Below are 24,367 nucleotides of genomic sequence, written 5' to 3'. Positions count from 1 at the left end.
AGAGTTGAGTGTAAAGTTCTATGTGGATTTTGATGGCATGGGGGTCAGTATTCCTAGCTCTTACATTGTTCAAGTTTCAACTGTATGGCATTCATAATGGAAATTCAGAAAAAAATAATGTAAAAATATTTTCAGCTTCACTTTCCAGCATGAAAGTGATGAAAAAAATAAAAAAGGAAAAAACTCTAAAAAAATGAAAAACACAGAGGAAACGCTGTGGAAAAAATGAAAAACACAGAGGAAATTTTATCTTCAATAGAAATTAAAATATTGCTTCAACTCTTACCTCAAACTGTGAGGAACAGCTGCTGATACGGTATTTATATCAAGTCAAGAGAGGAGGTTAAGGGACATCTCATAGAATTACAGGTTTGAGGCAGTATATAGAATAATCCAGAAGTAGGTGGCATGGCCCTGAGAAGTTAAAAAAACAATCTCTAGTTTGGGATTGCAGTTGTGGACCAAGTTGTTAGTAGCAACATCCCCCTGCACTATGGGGTGGGGAGGTGGGGGAGCTGGCTTGCCTGAGAAGTTGTTCATCTGCACCCGGTGCTCCTTTTGGGAAGGGTATGTGTGCATTGGCTTTGCAGCTGCTGATAATGAAGGCTGAAGAGAAAGAAATAAACATCAAATGCTCACACAAAACACTTGTATGTGTCACAACTGGGGATGTGCCTGTCAGCCCAAAGGGGGAAACCGGGATGACCAAAGCCCTTGTGAAGTGTATCCTCATGATAGAGTGTGTGACAGTTTTGCTGACCAGGGATATTGGGACAGTATAGCTAAATTGGCATTTCGCATAGCCCAATTCCCTCTTCCAGCACCTGACTACTATTCTGTAACAAGTAACTTACCTGGAGGAAAAAGCCCTCATTAAAAGATGAGTAATAATAATAAGGGAAACATTTGCAATACTAGCAGAAAAAAAATGAGGCAAGAAACACAACAACAACAACAAAAATGACAAATGAGGGAGTCCCGGCTGTCTCACAGCTGGTTATGGATCCAGTGCTGTCTGTGTGGTGGCAGTTTGATCCCCCCCAGGGCACAGTGGATTAAGGATCTGGTATTGCCACAGCTGTGGTATAGGTTTCATCTGCAGCTCATATTCATTCCCTGGCCTAGGAACTTCCATATGCTGTGGGTGCAGCCATAAAAACAACAACAACAACAAAGTGAAACTATACATCTGAAGAAAAATTATGGCAGGAAGTTAAAAACATGAATTATTAGACTTTAAAATATAAACTTATTGAAACAACAATTAAAAAATAGACACAGCATATCCTATTCCAAAGGAAGAGATGGAAAAGGAGCTGGAAAAAATGAAAGGAATGTATAACACAATCACAGGGAAGAAATAAAATGTGGAATGGATATGTTACAAACACTATGTATCTATACATATGAGAAGATATTGAAAGCATAGTCTTATGTCAAAGACTAAAGATTAATAATTAGAAAAATAATAATATGAAATACAGATAAAGGAAAGCCAATAAATGGAATTCCAGAGGAAACTGAGGAGTAGGGGAAAATTCAAAAATATAATAGAAGAAGCCCTATGATAAAGGAAAAACTCAATCTTTGTCATCCTAATATTAAAGTGTTCCATCTTATAATGACCTAAATTTATGTATAATGTCTAAATAATATATAACTGGGAGAAAATGTTGGAACCCTATTCAGCATTAATAAGCAGTCGATGCTAGTCCATTACAATGATACATAGCAATGTTTTAGATATCTGAACTTCTAAAAGTTAGCACTAAAATTTCTCAGATGCTGAATTTCTCACCTAAGACATTCATGAGAGAGCTTCAAAGAACTGTTAGCCCAGGAAATGAAGTATTTTTAGTATATTCTCAAAGGATACAGGACCATGTCTAGCTAGAATGCTTCACTTCTCCTTGCCGTAGATATTCAAGAGAGATAGATAGTTTTAGCAGGTATTTTTGTTTTTTTGTTTCATTTTGTTTTTGTTTGTTTTGTTTTGACATCATTCTGGAAGTCATTGACATCACCTAGCTCCTCTTTTGCCTCTGGATAAAGCCGTATATGCCTTCTTGAAGGTGTCTAACACTAAAACTAAGTAAAAGAGCAGATTTAAGAGACATAAAATAATATAGCATGTCTTAGGTCACAAGAGATATTTCTTCACGGCTTAATTTAGTACAAAAATTACATATTATTCATGTATTCATTATATAATTATACTGATGAGTTTATATAAATGACTTAAGCATTTCCACGTACATAGTCAAATATATTTACACAATTGGAAAGGCCGCATACCTCATTTTGAACTTTTAATAAGTGTCAGTTGTTGGCATGTAGAGTGCATGGTTAGGAAAAAAAATGGTACACAAATTATAAGCAATGACTATTTATTTGTGTTGAGACCAAATCATGGCTCAGAGAGCAGAGCCAAGATCCCAGGCAAGAGCCAAGAGAACAGTGAGTCAGGAACTTATTCTCAGAAGGCAGAGCTGATCCATAGTCAAGGAACATTCTCTGTTTCCAGAGTAGGGGGACCTGAAAAATAGGTACCTGACCAGATTTCAGAATTGCTCTGGATCAGTGGCTCTATGCACCTTCCATTTTCCTCTTTTTTGAACAAGGATGTGTATTATAGTTATCTCATCCCCATCTCACTATTGCATTTTGAATGTATATGTGGACTGGATATGGGGCAGGGCAGATAAATTGTGATTTTTAGTTCACAAATCAAGAAGGGCCACATCTGAGCAACTGCATCTGAGTAACTGAAGCTATGGAAACCTGTCCACACCTGAACCATATTTAATGCTAAAATCCTGGACTTGGAGCTAATACTGTAATTGAATAAGACTTTTGGGGTCTTGGGCGGGAGGTAGAGTATTTTGTGTGTGCAAGGGATTTGCAGTGTCATGGCTAGAGGCTGAAAGGTAGTTGGCTGTCTTCAAAGATGACCCTCTAACTACTCTTATCATCTCTCTAATTGCATGACTGTTCCATGAAAAAGTATAGTACAATTGTCCTTGAATCTGGGCCAGCCTTATGACTTACTTTGATCAACAGAATGCTATGGAAATGGTGTGGGACATTTGAGAAGCTGGGTTTTAAGAGGCCTAGAAGAGTCTGTCTTTGTTCATTTAGCATATTCTTGCTGCTGTTAAAGGAATCTTAGCCTAAACTACTAAACAATGAGAGAGTATGAGGAAAGTGGAGCCTTGTCATCCCACTGCCCCTCCTGAACTACCCCTCAGTCATCTCAGTTGACTTCTGATGTGTGAGTAGGCTCAGGATGACTAGGAAAGCTTCTACCCATACAACCTACAGAACAGTGAAAAGCAAATCATCATTATGGTTCTAGGTCACTAAATTTCGGAGCAGTATGTTACACAGCAAGGAGTACCTGGGACATTAAGTGCTCCCAATTGGATTTCAGACATTTCTAAGCAAGTGTGGGAGACTGGTGAAATATGCCAGACAGGACGCCATTTAAAAAATACTTTTTGGTTAGAGGAAAATAAGACAAGGGTTTGCATATACAGGGAGAAAGCAAAGGAAGTGGCTAGAAAGAATGGAAAAAAAAAAGTACTTTCTGACTCAGACTTTGGGCTGTAAGCCTGCCCTCCTGACAGCATCTGCAGGAAGAAAGAGGGTGGCACTTAGAAATACAGCTTGTTGACAGTGTCACTAAGAGGGACCTGGAAACTGCCAGTGGACAGGCATTCTCTCTCTTTGTGCACAGAATAGGAACACAGCTCCACTCTGGCTCTTTGGACACTGACCACTTTGTGGGTACTGGAGGATGGTGCTGAGATGCAGATGTTATTGCTGTAGGGGGTGGACTGTCCAGTGTCAGCTTGAGCACTTCTGTTGGCTTCGTGAAAGTATTAGTAAGCAAGAGAACAGGAACATGAACAGATCCTCTATGGTTCCCCAAACTCCCCTCTCCCTCACTCTCCTAGAACAATCTAGATCATATTTTGAGGTGGCTTCATTAGTGTGTGGGCAATGGAGTAGTGAAATTCAGTTATTATTGTTAATGTGAGGTTATTTGAAGCTATAAGTCAGTGACCCCTACAAAAATTCAGGCCATATCATGATACTTGTATTTATATACATAATAATAGTATGTTATATATAATAGTACATAATTTTATATATTTTTGCAATATCATGTTTCTTTCATGAAATTACACTGTGAATTACATAGAGCAATATTATTTTCTCTGTTTTAATTGAAGTAAATTCATCTTAAATAAGAGATTAAAGGACTTGCCTGAGATTACAAAATAAAAGTAATAGAACCAAGATTTGAATTTAGCCTTCTAATTCCAGTAATCAGTGGAGTTTTAGTGCTTACATGTCAGATTGGATATAATTTATATGATGTATAAGTCCTGACTTGGGACCCTTTTTATATATATGCATATCAGTATGTTATATATACATTTGTACATTCATCTACACAGGAAAATTTATTCCAAAGACGTATTCTTACATCTGCTCAGACTTAAAGAAAAAAAATATAAAAATATTATTGGGATATACATGACTATTTTCTCAGAAAAACATAACCCTCTAAAATCTCATGAAATGTATATATCTATACATATGCTAACATTAAAATTATTATTGTTTTATATAGTCATTTCTTAGAAATTATTCTTGCAAAAACATTTCTAGCACCTAGCATAGTTTTTTGGTTTAATCACTACTGATACAATGTTGTATAGCAAAAAAGGTTGTGCATCAAGAGTTTCCACTGAAATAAGCTGTCATCAGCACATTTCCTTATGAAATAATATTCATTAAAAATAGGATATTCTCTTAGCTCAAGTGACAGCTCATCACCTTGTCAATTTTCTATAATAATATACACTTTATAATACGATGCTAACAAGACACAGGTAGCATTTCAGTCATCTACTACAGTGTCAAAATGGAGACTAGCTATACTACATTCAAAGAAAAGGTGCCAATTAAATGTAATCTTTCCTCAGTCAGTGCTCCAGTACCACACAATAATCTGATCTGTTTCCTTGTTATCCAATATTAGATACCAGTGTTCCACCACATTCAGTTTCTCTCTCTCTGTTTTCAATATTAATCCCAAGCATACTGTCATAACTACTACCAGACTTGGCAGGGAATTGCCAGATCAGGGAATGTTGAGATCTAGAGCCTTGGCAGATGCAAACAAATGGAGGAAAAAAGCAGAACACCCGTAATATAGGAGGAAAACATAATATATAAAATGAATATGTTTGGAGTCTGCTACAGTTAAATTGAAATGTTTACCACTGCTTAGCTGTCTGAGTTTATGCAAATAATTAAATTTTCCAACACTCAGGTTCTTTTTATTAAAATGGGGCTAATTCTACCTCATCTGAAGGGTGTGAGAATCAAATGGGACAATGTTTATAAAGGGTTTAGCTCAGAGCCCAGCATGTAATTGAAGCCTAATAAATACCAGTTCTATCCATGTATCTCACTATAAAGATGCCATTCCACTGGGAAATCAGTTCTCTGTCTCATTGTTCTTCCTCTGAATGCTTTAAGGGGTTTTTGCCTTTGTTTTTCAGTGGTTCAACTGGATATACCTTGTTTTATTTTCTTTGTCTTCAAAGGAAACCATTGCAGTTTATTGCATTAACTGAATAATTGCCTTGAAGACTTTCATCTGCTTTGAAAAATTCTCAGAGATTAAAAAACATATCTAATCAATTCCTTTTCTTCTTTGCTTCTAACTCCAGTTATTCTTATGTTAGTCTTTATCTTGAGTCTACTATCATTTATGTTCCTTTCTATATTCTCCATTCTTTTTAAAATCCTGTGCTTCAGCCCAACTAAACCTCTCTCTAGCTGTGTCTAATTCTTTAGTTAACTGCTTTATTACATTCTTTTTTATGTATTGTTTTATTATAAAAAATATTCAAACATACAGAAGAGTTGAATCTTACATTGAACAGCCACTAAGTCCATGAACTAGACTCTGCCAGTAATTTCATATTATACTTGCATAATCACGTGTTTATTTAACCATCTATCTATATATTCATCACTCCATCTTAACCTTTAATGCATTTCCAATGAAAATTAGACCTGATTATATTTCATTCTAAATACCTTAGCACACATACCATTAGCTAGAATTCAGTATTTGTTTCTAGTAGTTTTTATTTTATTTGAAGTTGAATTTACATACTACAAAAGGTACAAACCTTAAAAATTCATTTGCTAAGTTTTGATAAATGCAAACACTTGTGTAACCCAACCCTCTGCCAAGATATGGAACATTGTCATCACCCTAGAAAATTTCTTCATACCCCTTCACAGCCAATCCCAAATTTAATATCCATGAGCAAGTACTGTTCTCATTTTTTCCACCATATGTTAGTTTTGCCTGTTCTAGAACTTCATATAAAATGAATCATACATATCTTAAGAATCATATTTATCTTTTATGTAAGACCTTTTTACAAAGCATAATGCTTTTGAAATTCATCCATATTAAGTATACTAGCAGTTATATTAATTTCTTAAGGTGACTTTGAAAGAGTATCAAACATTGAGTGGCTTAAAACAACAGAAGTTTATTGTTTCATAGTTCTGGAGACTAGAAGTCTGAAATCAAGGCATTGATAGCCATACTCTCTCTAATGCCTCTAGAGAGAATCCTTCCTGGCTTCTTTTAGCTTTTGATATTTGCCAGCCACCTTTGGCATTTGGAGGCTTATAGATGCATCACTGAAGTCATATGGCTGTCTTCTCCCTATATATCATCCTATCATCTTCCCTCCATGGGTCTGTCTCTGTGTTCAAATTTCCACTTTCCAAAAGGATGGGGAGTGAGGGGGTGAATATACCGCCTGAGGGAAGTGCTTTGCTTCTCAGAGTGCAATGGAGGATGAAGCCTCCTGGCCCTGAACACTCTTTGCTTAGGTGTAGGGAGAAGCCACTGGAAGCTAAAATTGCTAACAAAAATCCTTCTTGCGATCATGTTACAGGTGTTGATCCTAATCTCTAGTTGTGCTGGCTTGTTTAAATTTCATTTCTGGAAGCTGCTCATATCACTCAGGTTTACAGCTAAGATTTGAGAGACAAACTCAGGAAAGTCTTTATTTCAGCATTTTTTTGAAAGAGTCTTTAAAAAGTAATGGAAACTTCCCAAATGCATTTTCTTTAAATGAAAATCCTCTTAGAACACAGGCAGCATGACTTCCAAGGTTTCAAAGCTGGTGTGAACAGCATACCTCCATGTGGCTCAGCCTAGCACAGCTGTCACCTGCAAGGAGCCTGCCTGGGGATAGAAATGCAGGGTTTTTTCCTTGCTAAAACAAAGTGTCCCTTAAATAAAAGAGTGAAAGAAAAGAGCAGAGGAAAGGGCTCCTCTGAAGTGAGGGTCTTCCTCATTTCACCCTGGGCTCAGACTGACAACCTCTCAGGCTCATGTGCTTCTCTCCCTCTCCCATTGCTCAAAATGATGCTTCAGTTTTAGCAGTGGAAAATAGGTATCCATTTTTTATCTTTATTTTCTTAACCCAGAATTAAGATGCTGATAGAAGACACCTTCTAGTACTGGGACAACCTTATTCCTCTGCCCTGCTGGTATTTTTAGTGCCCTTGTTATGCGGAGGCTTGGGATAGCACCATGTCACTGAGATAACCTTCCTGGAACAGCTTGGGCTGGGAGGGGTGAGGCTAGCCCCTGGATAGCATGGGTAGCATGACTAGGTTGAGGATGATGGGGAAGGTTTACAGCGACCGTGTGCCTAGGGCAGGCACTGAACATGCTGATCTGGTCATGGCCTTGGAAGCGCATGTTCAGAGGCCAGGGCTGTCTGCTCTGATCATAGACTGATCCTGGGATAATGGCCTTCTGGAAGTTGTTGGAAGTGGGCTCCTGGGTTGATGGTGATGACTAGCTTCCTGAGCTAGCTGAACTGCATGAGGCTCTCCCGAAGACTGTTCAGGGCCCCTTAAATCAGCATCTTCTGTTCCCCTTCAGCAGGTGGACCCAGAGTGGCTGCTTGGACAGGACCTTTGGGTTGCCCATATTGTGCTCTGGCCAGGGCTACATTAAGCAGCCTGGGGTTTAAAACTCCAATGTTTTGGTGCTTGTTTGCCTACCTGCAGGATATGATCATATTCTTCTCATGCTGTGGAACACATCCATGGTGGCAATCTCTGTTTCCCTGATGTGCAGGGAGTCACCAAGCTGCAGGCACTGTGCCAGTTGGAGCACAACCCTCTTAGAACATGATGATAGTGATCTGGTCGAGCTTTGTACTTACCATTAGTAGGCTGGTGATGAATTTTTCTATGTTTGCAGCTTCTATCCTGTTAGGTATGAGGTGCCCAAGCCAACAAGTTCCTCCTGGCCCTGGGTCACAGAGAACATTGGCTTACCACGCTGGGGCCACTTCATGTGTGAGCCCTTCTTCATAGGATTCACTGTGGTGATGCCACTCTGAAGACAGCCCTCATAAAGATGTTGGACAGGAAGGCACTGAGCACAGAGTACATGTGATACTGGACCTGGAGGTGGAAGAGGCAGGTGGGATGGATTCCCAGCATTATAAGTGCTCAAAGAGTGACTGGGCATACCAGCTTTGGCTGCCTTCTTGCATATCACCACAAAGATCAGCTGCTTGGCTCCAAGGATACAGGGGCCATGCATTCCAGGGCTCAGTGGCCTGGGTGCCTTCATCAGTTAAAATGGAATGGAACCACAACTTGGCAAGCCTCAGTCACCCACACTTGTGTTCATGAGCAGCTTCCTTTCATGCTTCAGGGTCCAGTACCACTTCTGGCCTGCAGATGACAGCTCCTTGGTCTTGTCCTTCAGCTGCTGCAGCTTCCAGAGTTTTGGCGTGCTACCCATGTTCCTGAGCTGGTTGTGCAGGGCCAGGATGTACAGTGAGGAATCATTGACCCTTGTGCTGAGCTGCGTGACCTTCAGCCCAGTATGTGGATCTTCTTGGTCAACTGATCCCACTGCCTTGCTGAACCAGATGGTAGATGATAGTGACCAAAGTCACCATATTTCCTGTGACTGGTGGTCCCTGGATTCAGCTCAGTGGTCTCTGTAGCACAGTCTTCCAGAAGTCAACCTGAGAGTGGTGAACCCTTATGCTCTGAAGTACTTGGCCAACTGGACTTCCTTATCATGCCTAGCAGTTTACAGTATATCTCCTAACATGGAGATGGCCTCCATAGCTGATGTTGTCAACACTACATCCTGTCCGATGAAGTAGATTTCCATACAAACCTACCTGGAAGTTGTGGGTTACCTCCACAGTGTGCCCTCAAGTGCTCTGCAGCTAGATCAGTGGTGATCTCATTGCCATAATCATCAGGGTCTTTGATGATAGGGCTGTTCCCTTTCCACAGGGGCACTGGATCCTTTTTGTAGGTCAGACAAATCTTGTTTCCCTGCATGAGCTTCATGCTTCTTAACCAAATTATCACTAAGTCTGATTATCAAAGTCTATCTTGGGCAAAGTGAAGTCATGGAAGCCCAGGTCCCACCTGAATGTAGTGTTACCTTGAGTCTGAAACTCTTTAAGTTTCTTGTAGTAGCTGGCCACCAGCTTGACCAGAGGGCCAAATATATTCTGGTACTGGTAAGAGTCCTCCTATATATTGGGGTCCCTCTTCCACCCCTGGCTTCCCTAGGTTGTTCAAGGTGGTGGTGGAAGTCTTCCTTCTCTTCCTCCCCTCCCCACTTCCTTTTTTTTTAAATGGCTGAACCCAAGGCATATGGAGGTTACCTGACCAGAGACTGAATCTGAGCTGCAACTGTGATCTATGCAGCAGCTGTACAGTGTGGGATCCTTTCCACCCACTGTGAGGCAGGGATCCAACCCACATCTCCGCAGCAACCTGTGCAACTGTAGTCTGGGATTTTCTTCCTAGAGCTGCTCCAGCTGGCTCATCTACTTGGTGGTTACCTGCCACAACTGTTCCTGCTCAGAAGTAATTGTGACCAGCTAGGCTAGGAAGCAGTGGTCTGGATCAGTGGCTGCCACTGTAAAGTCTCCCAGCTGATGGTCTTGAGGCTGCTCTAGGTGCTACAGGGCTGCCTGCACTGCAGCTTCACGACCCAGGTGCCTTTGGTAGGAATAAAGCCAAGGAGGAAGAAGACCTTACCCCTGCTGCAGTTCTAACACTCCAGATCTCCCCCAAGGCCAATTCTTGTGCAGACTCACTTCTTTGCTTTTTATCCTCAGAGGTGATTTATAGTGTGACTGCTGGAAGCATTTCCATGACCTATTGAACCACTTTCTACTGGTATCACAGTAAACCATGCAAGCAGGACTGTGTATTCCCAGTAACCACAGGGCTGCATGGGGAGATCCTTCCTGTAATAGATGTCATCTTCATCTTTTAAGTTCAGCTTGGTGAGTAACTGGCTAGTCTTGACAACACTCTCATCCTTTCCTTGTTCTGCAGGATGCCCACGTGTAGGCCCACCTGCAAGTCCAGCTGTCCAGCTGCAGAGCCCATGCAAACCAAGCCCCCACTTCTGCCACCTCTGGGGATGCTAGGCGGTGTCTCTGTGTCTGGCTCTGGCAGGTGAACTTGGTGAATTTGAACACCGGTTTGTGTCCTCCAGGGTTCAGGAAAGTGCACATGTTCGTGCAGAGTGGGGTTGCCTCCACACTCACTGCTTGCCATGAGGGTCCTATGCCACAAGTACCCCACAGGGTAGAGGCTTATGCAGCCATGCCTGTGCCCTTGGCCCTTGGTGGGACCTAAATTGACGCCACAGTGAGAAACTGCCATCAACACCTGTTGTAAGGTACATGGCTTTAATTTTACCTGTTTTAGCAGATGTGAGATGGCCTCTATTGAATCCTTGCTTTCAGGTATTATTATTTTTTAGTTTTAGAATTTCCATTTTATTATTTTGATATAAATTTCAGTTTTGAGATTGATTTCTACATCTTGTCATAGTAATATCGCAGTTATTTTAACATCTCTGCAAATGATATCTGGATCACCTGTGCATCAGTTTCTATTGCCTTCCCCCCATCTCTTATTTTGTGTATCTGGCAGATTTCGAAAATTGAATTACTAAAGTTATGTGTAAAAGTTATGGGCATTCTAGAAATGTTATTTTTCTCTAGAGAGGATTTCTTTAGCTTCTGGCAGATGGTTATAGTAGGCATGGATTACTTTAATTCTGATGGACTGAGCTGATCCACAGCTGGGTTCCAGTCTTTGTAAGGCTGGTCTATTTCTGGTTTAACCTCAGCCTAAGACTGTATTCGCTCTGGTGTCCGCTTGAATACATGGGGTTTTATCAGAACTCTGTCCTTTTGGTTTTCCTGTAATCCCATTTTAAAATCTTCCCAGAACCATGAAACTGAAAAAAACCCTACATAGTTTCTCAAACTCAAAGCAGCTATTTTCTGCCCTTTTTCTATACTCCTCAGCCTTTACTACTTATAGGTTGGCAAATGTCTTAAGGGGAAAAGAGGCTAAGACTGTTGGGCTCAATTCTTTGAATTCTTTTCTCCATAATCTTAGGAACTGGCTGTCTTGATGCCTGTCTTTCTTTAAAAGACTGTTGATTGTTTAAAGCAAAAACAATCATAATGCATTGTGGATTTATAGAATATGTTGATTTAAAACATATGACTAATACCCAAGAAATTGGATGGAGATTAAATGAAATTATATTGTTATATAGTTCTTTGATCCTTCTTTAAGTAGTATAATAGCATTTGAATTGAGACTGTGATAAGTGTGTTACTATCTATAAGTGTGTTACACTTACATTTACAAGAGGACACACACAAAGAAATATTGCTAAAAAGTCAATAAAATAGGTAACATTAAATAATAAAATTACTCTAAAAACATAAAAGACAATAAAATAAATGAACAATAGTACAAATAACAGGTAGGGAAAATAGAAAACAAATACTAAAATAGTTGAATTAAGCTGATCAGGAAAAAAACTGTAATTCTATTGAAAGTGGACTAAACACTGTTAGAAGTTATAAGACTGAATAAAAGGTAACACCCATGTACTTGTTGTTTAGAAGGTATATTTTATAATATCTAAAAATACAAATAATTTCAATTTCAGAGAGTGAAAAAAGATATATAAAGTGAAATAAATTTATTCTTTGGCACAGTAGTCTCATTTCTGGTATTAAACCAAGAGAAATAAAAACACGTATACAAGAATACATATACAAGAATGTTCAAAGCAGTATTTATTCGTAATAGCCAAAAATTTGGTAACAATCCAAAAGGCCTATCAATACAAAAATGGATAAGGAAAGGAAGTTCCTGTCATGGCTCACCAGTTAACAAACCCAACTAGCATCCATCAGGACACAAGTTCGATCCCTGGTCTCACTCAGTGGGCTAAGGATCCGGCGTTTTGCCCTGAGCTGTGGTGTAGGTTGCAGACACAGCTTGGATCCCGTGTTGCTGTGTCTCTGGCATAGGCCAGCAGCTACAGCTCTGATTGAACCCCTAGCCTGGGCGCCTCTGTGTGCCATGGGTGTGGCTCTAAAAAGACAAAAATAAATTGTATATTTATACATGAGAATACTAATGAACAATAAAGGAATAAACTTTTGATTAATGAAAGTACAAGGAAAAATCTTAAAATTATATCTGAATGAGTGAAAATAGATGCAAAATAGTACTAATATTTGACTCCATTTTACATCAGTTCCAAGAAGAGGCAGATCTGTATCACGTTAACAGAAATCAGAAACTTGTTACCTCTGGAGGAAAGCAAAATAGTTGGAAAGGGAGAATGAGGGAGATTTTGGTGGTGAGGAAAATGTTCTCTTTATTAATTTGGGTGGTTTTTAAAATTGCCAAAATCATTGAACTGTATTCTTAAGATACATATATTTTATTTTTTTGCGATTCAAACCTCAAAAAGTTTAAAGTGCAGCATTACTTAAAAACAAATCTGGAATAAAGAATTTTCATTTATTACTTTATAACAGAAGCTAATATTTACATACAACTTGAAAAAAAAAACAATTATAACTAAAATTATGATTCCAAAGGTAGGCTGGGCTTTTGGTATCTTTTTTTAGTGGATCAGTTAGTAGCACATAACCAAATATAAGGTTGGATCCATTGAAAAATACAGTATATCAATGAATTCCTTCTTCCAATGATATGGTGGTTCTCATAGAACTCTTGATTTTAGGTTCAGTGTACATCTCATAATATTTGTTCAGAATATTGAATAAACAGGGGAAGGAGAGTGTTTGGGTTTAAAGAGTGGAGTGTTAGTGCATTGTGCTATACATTGAAACTAAATAAAATATTAAAGGAGAGTCACCTAGTCCCATATTTAAAATGATACATATTCACAGTTGTTTTATAATTTGAACTGAAAGAAGATTTAATTAGAGCCTTGTCAGAATTTAAGACAACATTATAAATATTTTTAATGATAAAGAAGGATATACTATGTGAACAGATAGGAGTTCATAGCAAAGAAATGGAAACTAAAAAGAGGTCAAATGGACATTTGAGAGATGAGATGAAAAATTTGCTGTAGGTCATAAAAACACATTGGACAATGAGAATAGATCGGTGAACTGAAGGATAAGTTAATAGAAATAAACAAAACCAAAGCCCAGAGTGAAAAAGATAAAAAGGGCTGTGTTGACTTTTTTATTATGGAACAACATAGATATTGAACATACATTGAGTTGGAATTAAAGAGGGGGGAAAATTGCATTAGAGAAAAGTATTTGAAAGAAAAATGAACATACCTTTTCCAAATTTGAAAAAATTATAAAAGCTTAATTACTTATTAAATATATAAGCTCATTGTGACTTACAGGTTGAACTTTTCTTATTCAGCAAACTGATTTGCCATTTGAGAATTAAAATTTTAAACTTCAGTGAGATGTATTTGAAAAAAATCAACTGCACTTATTTAAAGTGTACAATTTGTAAGTTTTGACATATAAATATACCCCTTATTATGCCCATTTTAATTCCTCTTGCTTATTGTCTCCCTGGTCCCCAGACAACCAGTGGTCCAGATTCTGTTACTCAGGATTAGTTGTTGGCATTTTCTGCAATTTACATAAACGCAGTAATGCAGTATGACTTCTTTTGTGTCTGGTTATCCTTTTACTCATCATGATTACTTGGAGTTCATCTTTGTTGTGGCTACCAATAATAGGTCATTCGTTTTTTATTGCTAAGTGGTGATATACTTCTCTTCAGCGAATTTTTAAAACTGGTAAAACTAAGCTATGGTGGTAGAAAAATGATTGCCTCAAGCAGAAAGGTGAGGAAATTGATTGGGAATGACCTTGAGGAAAATTTCTGTGATCTGAGTGCTATTTATAGGGCTTAAAATCCATTGAACTATATTCTTAAGATACGTGCATTTCACTGATCATATTTTTAAAAATTTTCTGCTCCAATGAGAAGCATTATGTTGTTCTCAAAATAATTTTATTGGTGTATAGTTGAAGTACAGTGTTGTGTTAGTTTCAGGTGTACAGCAAAGTGAGTCATTATGCCTATACATTATCTATTCCTTTTCGATTCTTTCCCCATATAGGTCACTACAGATTACTGAATAGATTTCCCTGTGCTATACAGTAGGTCCTTGTTCCTCATCCGTTCCATATGTAGTAGTGTGTATATGTCAATCTCAAACTCCCAATTTAACCTCCCAACATTCCCCTTTGGTAACTATAAATTTGGTTTCCAAATCATTAAGCTGTTTCCGTTTTGTGAATAAGTTCTTTTGTACCAGTTTTTATTATTAGATTCCACATATAAATGATGTAATATGTTTGTTTTTCCATGATTTACTTCACTTAATATGATTTTTGGGTCTATCCATGTTGCTCCAAGTGGCATTATTTTGTTCTTTTTTGTGTCTGACTAATATTCCATTGTATATATGTACCACATCTTCTTTATCCATTCCTTTGTTGATTGACGTTTAGATTACTTCCATGTCTTGGCTACAGTAAACAGCACTGCAGTGAACATTGGAGTGCATATATCTTTCCAAATTATATTTTTCTGTAATATATGCCCAGGAGAGGGATGACTGGATCATGTGATAACTCTATGTTTAGTTTTTTTTAAAGTATCTCTGTGCTGTTCTCAATAGTGGCTGCACCAGTTTACATCCCGCCAACAGAGTAGGAGGGTTCCCTTTTCTCTATACCCTCTCCGCCATTTATTGTTTGTAGACTTTTTGATGATGGCCATTCTGACTGGTGTGAGGTGGTACCTCACTGTAGTTTTGATTTGTGTTTCTGTAATAATTAGTGATGTTGAGCATCTTGTCCTGTGTTTTTTTCACCATCTGTTTGTCTTTGAGAAAAGATCTGTTTAGATCTTTTGCCTATTTTTAAATTTTTTATATAAACTTGTATGAGATGTTTATATATTTTGTAGATTAATCCTCACTGACTGCATCTTATATTTCATGAAAAGAAAAGGAAGAGCATGAAAAATAACCGAGGGTAGTGCCCAATTGCCATCCTAGTTGGTTAATAGTATCGATGCCTGAGTCCGTGATTTATTGTTAATGTATTATCATGTGCTTGAGTCAGTGATTTATTTTTAATATTTCTGGTTATGTGGAAGTACTACCTTATATTTTAAAAGCATCTTTCCATAATTTTACTCTTTTGTGAGGGAAAATATAAGAAAAGTGTACTTTATGATGGCTTTTATCAAAACACTCTAACTGAATTAATCATGACCTCTCTCAAGTTGTCTTTATGGAAATAAAATATTTGCCTCAAATTGAGTATACCTATGATAATGCTTAATATATATTAGAATAGAAATGCTAATGTTAAAGCCTCATTTTTGTAATTTTTTCTTTATCATTAAAATATAATAAAATATCACACATCTCATATCAGATAGACTTAAATCTTATAAAAATTAAGACACATTATTCAAACTAACTTGTAAATCAAATAATTTCAATTAAATAGCATATTTTTTTGAATGATGAATGATTAAAGGCTAGGTATTCATTTATTCATTTAAACATTTATTAACTACTTACTATAAGAGTAGATGTACAGTTTTGTGTGCTTTACCTACCTCAGGATATCTTTGATCTTTTCAATATTAAATATTAGCTTACATAGAAAATGATCACTTTTTTCTGTGATTTGGTATACATAATCAATATTAGACTATATATAATTAAGCTGTATTCAGTATTAGAATATTGAATATACTCAGTGCTCAATATTGCAGGCAATATTATACTCTACATTAAGCTGTATATAACCTAAGTAAAGAGTGTTAGGCTTATCAGGGCCTCCTGGTGCCTGGACCACCTCCTGTAATAGAGCCTTTTTTGTTCAGTCTTCTATTTGGTCTAAATACCATTCATTATTGCCAAGTAAAAATGTACTTTAATATCCAAGTGTCTTTGAAAAATAATTATTCAGCCAGGCAAACAAATCTACAGTGCCCTGGCTTGAGTTTTGCTTCCGTAGGCTTTGGATGAATATGACGTTCCAATTAGAACCTCAATACAATAATTACCAATACAGTTGTAATTAACATTTAATCATAATTTGTCTCCATACCTGCTCTTCTTATCTCAAAATTCCATCAACTGATGTTCTGATTGACCCAGAATGGGACCAGGAGCCTCAGTACTGAGCTGTTCTCCTGGTAATGGGAACTCTAACATCACTCTCCTGAATGGAAGGAACTCTTCAGAGGCTTCCCTTTGTCCCTAGAAAGGTTTGAAACAACTTTACCTATCAGGCCTTTTGAAAGAGTGGCCTTTTTCTCTACCCTGTCCTTGCTTTTGCCTCTGTCCCCCTTTGCCCATCATTGCAGTTGCTCAGGCCTTCCCTCTGCCCCTACGGACTGGTAAACTCATTCTTGTATTCAGGTACTTAGAGATCTTCACAAGACTGGTTCTTTTTTTTTAAGCGAAGTATAGTTGACTTACAATATTATATGTTTCAGTATTATATGATATACAAATAGTGATTTGATATTTTTATAGATTATACTTCACATAAAGTTATTATAAAATAATGGTTATATTTCCTGTGCTGTATATTACATCTTTGTATCTTGTTTATTTTGTACCTAATAGTTTGTGCTTTTTAATCCCATCTGCTGTCTTGCCCGTCCTTCCACCCCTCTCCTCTCTGGTGACCACTGGTTTGTTCTCTGTATCTGTGAATCTGTTTCTATTTCGTTATATTTGTCAATTTGTTTTATTTTTTAGATTCCGCATATAAGTGAAAACTGTCAGTGCTTGTCTTTCTCTAACTTATTTCACCAAACATAATGCCTTCCAGATTCATCCATGCTGTCACCAATGGCAGAACTTCTTTTTCTTTTTTTTTTTTTAATTTTATTTATTTATTTATTTATTTTTGTCTCTTTGCTATTTCTTTGGGCCGCTCCCACGGCATGTGGAGGTTCCCAGGCTAGGGGTCGAATCGGAGGTGTAGCCGCCAGCCTACGCCAGAGCCACAGCAACACAGGATCCGAGCTGCGTCTGCAACCTACACCACAGCTCAGGGCAACGCCGGATCGGTTAACCCACTGAGCAAGGGCAAGGATCGAACCCGCAACCTCATGGTTCCTAGTCGGATTCGTTAACCACTGCGCCACGACGGGAACTCCCCAGAATTTCTTTTTCTTATGCTAATATTCCATTGTATATATATGTACCACATCTTCCTTACCCATTCATCTGTTGATGAACACTTAGGTTGGTTCCATATCTTAGCTATTGTAAATAATGTTGCTCTGAATTGGGGTGAATGTATCTCTTCAAATTGGTGATTTTATTTTCTTGAGATATATATACTCAGGAGTGGAGTTGTAGACTCAAATGATAGTTCTGTTTTTAATTTTTTAAGGAACTGCTTTAATGTTTTCGTAATGACTGAACAGCTTTACATTTCCACCAGAGGTTATGATGGTTCTCTTTTCTTCTCATCCTCACCAAAACTAATTATTCTTTTCTTTTAGATGATAACTGTTGTGACCAGTGCGACGTGATATATCACTGTGATTTTGATTTGCTGAGTATCTTTTCAGGTGCCTGTGGCTATCTGTAAATGCCCACTTCTAATTTTTTTTGCTATTGAGTTGTATGAGTTCTCTTCCTATTTTGAATATTAACCATTTATTACATAGATCATTTGCAGATATTTTCTCCCATTCAGTAGACTGTAAGTTCATCTTGTTGATGGTTTCCCTTACTCTGCAAAAGCTTTTTAAGTTGGATTCATTTCTGTTTGTTTATTTTTGCTTTCGTTTGCCTGAGGAGATAGATCCAAGAATATATTGCTAAGAATTATATTGAAAAGTATACTGCTTTGTTTTCTTCTAGGAGTTTTATACATTTAAGTCTTTAATCCATTTTGAGTTTTTTTTTTATACATGGCATAAGAAATGTTCTACTTTCATTCTTTTACATATAGCTCTCCAGTTTTCCCAACACTGCTTATTAAAGAGACTCTTTTCTCCATTGTATATTCTTGCTTCCTTTGTCATATATTAATTGATGATATGTGTGTGGACTTAATTCTGGGGTCTATTCTATTCCATTGATCTATATGTCTGTTTTTGTGCCAGTCCCATGCTGTTTTTATTATTGTAGCTTTGTTGTGTAGTCTGAAATCAGATAGCATAAAACTTGCAGCTTTGTTCTTTTTTCCTTAATGTTGCTTTGGCTATTCAGAGTCTTGCAATTCCATAGAAACTTTAGGATTATTGATTCTAGCTTTGTAAAAAATGTCATGGGTATTTTTATAGAGATTGCATTCAATCTGTAGAATGCTTTGGGTAGTATGGATGTTTTAACAATATTAATACTTGTAATCAGTGAACACAGGATGTCATTTCATGTATTTGTATCAGTTTTAATTTCCTTCATCAGTGGGTTATAGTTTTCAGAGTATGAATTTTTCACCTCCTTGGCTAAATTTATTCATAGGTATTGATTTATTTTTGATGCAGTTATAAATATGATTGTTTTCTTGCCTTCTATTTTTGATAGTTCATTAATAGCATATAGAAAAGTGACATATTTCTGTATATTAAGCTTACATTTTACAAATTTATGGATTTATTTTTTAGTTCAATTAGTTTTTGATGGAGACTTTAGAGTTTTCCATATGTTGTATCAGTTCATCTGTAAATAGCAACAGTTTTGCTTCTGCTTAGCCAACTGGGATGTCTTTTATTTGTTTTTCTTATCTGATTATTGTGGCTAGGACTTCTAATTCAAAGTTAAATAAGGATGGTAAGAGTGAATAGACATCCTTATCTTGTTTCTGATCTTAGAGTAAAAGCTTTTAAGCTTTTCACCATTGAGTATGATGTTAGTTCTGGGTTTGTCAAAAATGGCCTTTATTATGTTGGGATATGTTATCATTATACCAACTTTGAGTGTTCATAAATGGATGTTGAATTTTGTCAGATATATTTCCACATATTGAGATGATGATGTGCTTTTTTTATCTCTCCTTTTGTTAATGTGCTGTATCACATTGATTTGGGGATATTGAACAATCCTTGCATCCTGAGATAGCCCACTTGATCATGGTGTATAATCCTTTTTATGTATTGTTGAATTTGGTTTGCTAACATTTTGTTGATATTTTTGAATCTCTATTCATCAGAGATATTGGCCAAGAATTTTCTTTTTTCATAGTTTTTCTTTTGGTGTCAGGGTAACTTTGGCCTCATAAAATGATTTTGGGAATGTTCCCTTCTCTTCACTTTTTTGGAATAGTTTGAGAAGGATAGCTATTAACTCTCCTTTATATGTTTATTAGAATTTCCTTGCGAAACGATATGGTCCTGAACTTCTGTTTGTTGAGAATTTTTTGATTATTGATTCAGTTTCAATACTAGTTATCAGTCTGTTCAGGTTATCTATTTCTTCCTGATTCACTCTTGGAAAATTGTATGTTTCTAGGAATTTATCCATTTCTTCTATGTTGTGTGATTTTTTGACATATAACTGTTTATAGTATTCTTTTGTGATTTTCTTTCTGTTATATTGGTTGTAAGTTCTTTTGCATTTCTAATTTTGAATATTTTGGTCCTATTATTTTCTTGGTGAGCCTAGCTAAAAACATCAACTTTAGTTATCATTTCAAAATATAGTACTTGGTTTTGTTGATGTTTCTATTTTTTAGTCTCTATTTTACTTATTTTTACTCTCATCTTTATTGTCTTTCTTCTGTGGACTTTAGGATTTTTTGTTTGTTTTTCTAATTCTTTTAGGCAGTAGATTAGGTTGTTTATTTGAGATTTTTCTTAGGTAGTTTTATATCATTGTATAATTCTCTCATAGATCCGCTTTTGCTATGTCACTTAGGTTTTAGAAAGTTGTGTCAAATTGGAATTGCAGCTGCTGGCCTACACAACAGCCACAGCAACTTGAGATCTGAGCTACCTCTGCTACCTGCACCACAGCTCACAGCAATGCTGGATCCTTACCTATGGAGTGAGGTCAGGGATTGAGACAACATCCTCATGGGTACTAATCAAGTTTGTAACCTGCTAAACCATAACAGGAACTCCCACATAGCACACTTCTGATGAAGGTACACACTGCATGGGGAATGAAGTGTGGCAGTGACCAAATGCTCATGGAATTTACTGGTCTTTCCGTGTTCCCTATGATTCTGGAGCAGCTGGCTCGGCCAGTCAGTAGAATGGGTTTTTGAAGGCAGAGCGACAGTGTTACTTGGATGGCAATACCATGCAGGGCTGGGCAGTTTTCTCCAGGTGGCTGTATATGCTCTAAACCAGCATTCATTATATAGTAGTGGTTTTCCCATAGCTAAGATATATGAGTCCAGGCATCAAGGGTAGAAATGGCAGCAGCACCATTCACTGTTGCTGCTCTTATTGCTACTTATCTACTAGCAGAATTTGGCTTCATGTCCATGTGACTTTATACTGTGCTTGCCTAGAGGCTTAATTCCTAAGGGAGTTAGGCTTCTACCAAAAAACACACTGCTTCCATTAAACTGAAGGTAAAGAGTGCTACCCTGCCCACTTTGGTCCCTTGGTACCTTTGGCTGTGGTCATTGATCCTGATTACCAAGAGAAAATTGGTCCACTGCTCTGCAGTGAAGGTGAGGATGCTTATGATAGAAACCTCAATAAGAGAAACAGAAAACATTTCTTCTTCCTCTGAAGCTTAGAAATGCAGTCACTGTCCTCGGACAAGTTGTGGTCCTGGCAAGTACTATCTTTAGACACCCACATTTCAGAGGTTGTTGCTCTCCTTGTGAAAGTACCTTTAGTCTCTAAATCCCAGGGTTCTGAGGGGCTGTCTCTGCTCCTGACCTGGGTAAACAACAGTGAAAGGAACTTGTCCTTTGAGGAAGAAGGACTAGGTGTGTCCTTCATGAGCTGGCAACTGAGGCTGGCATTTCTTTCTCCCTCATACAATAATCTGTGACCTGCAGGTTTTCTTAATTTGAGGAAGAATGTGAGATTTTGTATCTTTTGAATTGTCACAAAAGTGGAAAAAAAAAAGCCAAAAAACCAAACCAAAACAAAACAAAAAACAACCCAACCCACACCATAACTACCAGGCTTAAGACAAACAGAATTTTAATATAATATTTTATTCTAACCCTTACTATTTTCAGCAAATGCATATTGTCTTTCCCAATAGGTAAACAGGTGCTGGAGAGTTGAGGCAGGTTGTCCCCTCTATCTTGAGAGTCAGGAGATTTCAGAAAAACCCTTACAATGTTCTAAGTGGTAGGAGCTGGCCCAGTGCACCTAAATGTCCCAGCTGTGTCCCTGCTACAGAGGTGGTGTCCGCATGTAGCTGATGCAGAAGTGTGATCTATCATTGGTACTGGATGCTATGTCACAAGCTTAATGGCTGAACTGAAGAGTCTGGTTGTATTGGGGATCACCTCCTCAGCTCCTTGTACTCTGTGTTCCAGGCCCTGTGCTGACTGTTCAATCAGCAGCATCCCATTTGTCCCAGCCAAGGGAGAGGCCAGTTAGCATCACCCATTTCACAGAGAAGGAAACTGAGGCTCAGAAAGGTGAGAGAATCTCCCCAGATTGGTCAGTGGAGTTGAGAGCCCAGTGCTAATTGTCCAATCCCCTGGTCCCACACTTAGAGCTTTACTGAGCCCCCGTGGGTCCAAACATTGGGCCTGAGCCTAATGATTCTTGGTTCTTCCCAGCCTTAAAGAATAGTTGCATCTTGCTGGCCTATGGTGTGGGGGCTCCAGCTGGCAGGATAAGCTCTCAACACAGGACAGAGTGGCACATGTGAGCTACCAGGAGCAACATCTCTGGTATCCCTCCCAGTGCCCATCAACAGCTGGCATCTGGGTGCTCCAGGAGATGCCTTGCAGCAAGGTCTAGAACTGGGCAGGGAGTCCACCCTGCCCTCAGCCTACTCCTCCCCTCCTCACCTTTCATCCTTGTCGAGGGGGGCTCCATAGCCTGGAACCAGGTCACAAGTTGTTCCTTGGGCCGAAGGTTGTAATGATTTTCAGTCACCTGGATCAGCTGGATCTCCCTAATTCCTTTGAGTTCCTGGGTCAGTGGACAGGACAGGATGTATACAAAGTCTGGTGGGGGGATTGTAGGGGTGAGAATTGGGGCAGGGGGCTGGTCCTCAGTCTTTGCTCACGTGGAGACCCTCCTTGCCTCCACATCCACCCAGGCCCTGCCTCTTGTCCCAGTGGAGTTTAAACAGCTCCTCCTCCAACAAGTTGTCCTTGATGTCAGCCCCTATCTCCATCCTTTAATGGACTGGTTACCCCCCTTTTATGGATCAAACAAATGTAAGACCCAAGGGTTGGGGTCAGACGGGACCTGTCCACAGGGGTGCCTGACTTCTACACCCTCCTTTCCCACAGGGAGGCCACAGCTGCTGACCTCTCTCCTTTTCAGGACGTTGTTCACATTGCTCTGGAAGGCAGATAGCTAAAGTCCATCAGTAATAGACCTCTTAGCCCATAACTGGTCCCCTTCCACACCCCTTCTCATAGTGCACTGCTGCCAGGGCCCAGCAGCAGACAGGCTCCCCCAGAAGCAGGATTTGGATTTGGGCTTGGGCATTGCTCTGGGCTGCAGAGATGGAACTGAGGCCAGGGAGTTTCTCTGATGACAGGCAGGGATCCTGAGGCCTCAGGTAGGGACTCCCTCCCTCTTAACCTCAGGATCTGACCCCTGCCTCCGCCCCACCTCCAGGCTCACTCACCTCCACATAATCTTCCATCACAGTGTCCACCTTAAGCAGGTAACAGAGGAATATGTTGAGGAAGGGATGAAATACTGTGCCATCAAGGTGGGCTGGTAATGAGATGCTTCCATGGACTTCCATGGACCTCCACGGACCTCCATGCCTTCTGGCACAGCCCAGTGCCAAGCTCAGCTCACACACGTTCTTTTCTTCCAGTGTCATGTCATCACAGACTCATACTTTGGCAGATCTCCCAGATATGGCCCTCAGAAGGACAGTGACTTTCTCAGGGGCCCTCAGAGGAGAGGCTGCCTCCCCTCCCAGCTGCAGGCCATGTTCTGGCCTTCGCCCCAGTCCCACTAGTGACCACCAGTGACCACAGTCATGTGCTCTGGACTCTAGTGAGTGTCCAGACTCCCAGCCATGCTCAGCTGTGGAGGGCGAACAGGTATTCATTGGGCCTGTCTGAGTGGTTCCTGACTGCCCCAGACACATGGGAGTCTCTGGCCCCAGGCTGGGCCCCAGGACAAGCCAAAGGTCTTGCTTTCTAAGATCCCCTCATGGCATTCCCCTGCATAGGACTCCTCCTTCGTCCACTCAGGAAGAGGTTCCTGAGGTGCCACCTCTTGACTGACAGGGAGGGGGTGACCTGGGTACTGGGTGGTGACATTTGCTTCCTCTTACATAGAAATTCTGATGTCTGATCAGCAAGGATTTTTAAGGAGTCTATCAGTTCTCCATGTTCGTCTCATCACCATCTGGGGCAACACCAGACCCATGGCAATGGGCACCACAGCTCATGGCACCACAGCTCATGGCAATGTTGGATTCTCAACCCACCGAGTGAGGCCAGGGATCCGACCCAAGTCCTCATGGATACTAGTCAGATTCATTTCTGCTGTGCCACAATGGGAGCTCCCATTTTGATTTTTAATGGTTAAAGTGCATGTAACTATTTTGACAGGCCATAAGACAGGCTGTTTGACAGGCCATAAGACAGCCTGTTCTAGTTAGCATAAAGTTCCAGCCCAACTTTATTTAAGCCAGAATGACTTCCCCATACCTCAGTATATGAAAATGTCCCCCATTAATTTCCAGCTAGGCACTGGATGAGAATCTGTCTTGGAGTGATTAGCAGTGACTTAAATAGGACAGATT

General features: G+C 39.1%; 1 pseudogene; it reads right to left on the bottom strand.

The window, feature by feature from the left end:
- Positions 364 to 23,431, bottom strand: LOC100512217 (annotated as a pseudogene).

The sequence above is a fragment of the Sus scrofa genome, chromosome 2 (assembly GCF_000003025.6).
Source record: "Sus scrofa isolate TJ Tabasco breed Duroc chromosome 2, Sscrofa11.1, whole genome shotgun sequence".
Classification (NCBI taxonomy): Eukaryota; Metazoa; Chordata; class Mammalia; order Artiodactyla; family Suidae; genus Sus; species Sus scrofa.
The sequence above is the reverse complement of the archived record's forward strand: the minus strand, read 5'-3'. Positions and strand labels throughout refer to the sequence as shown.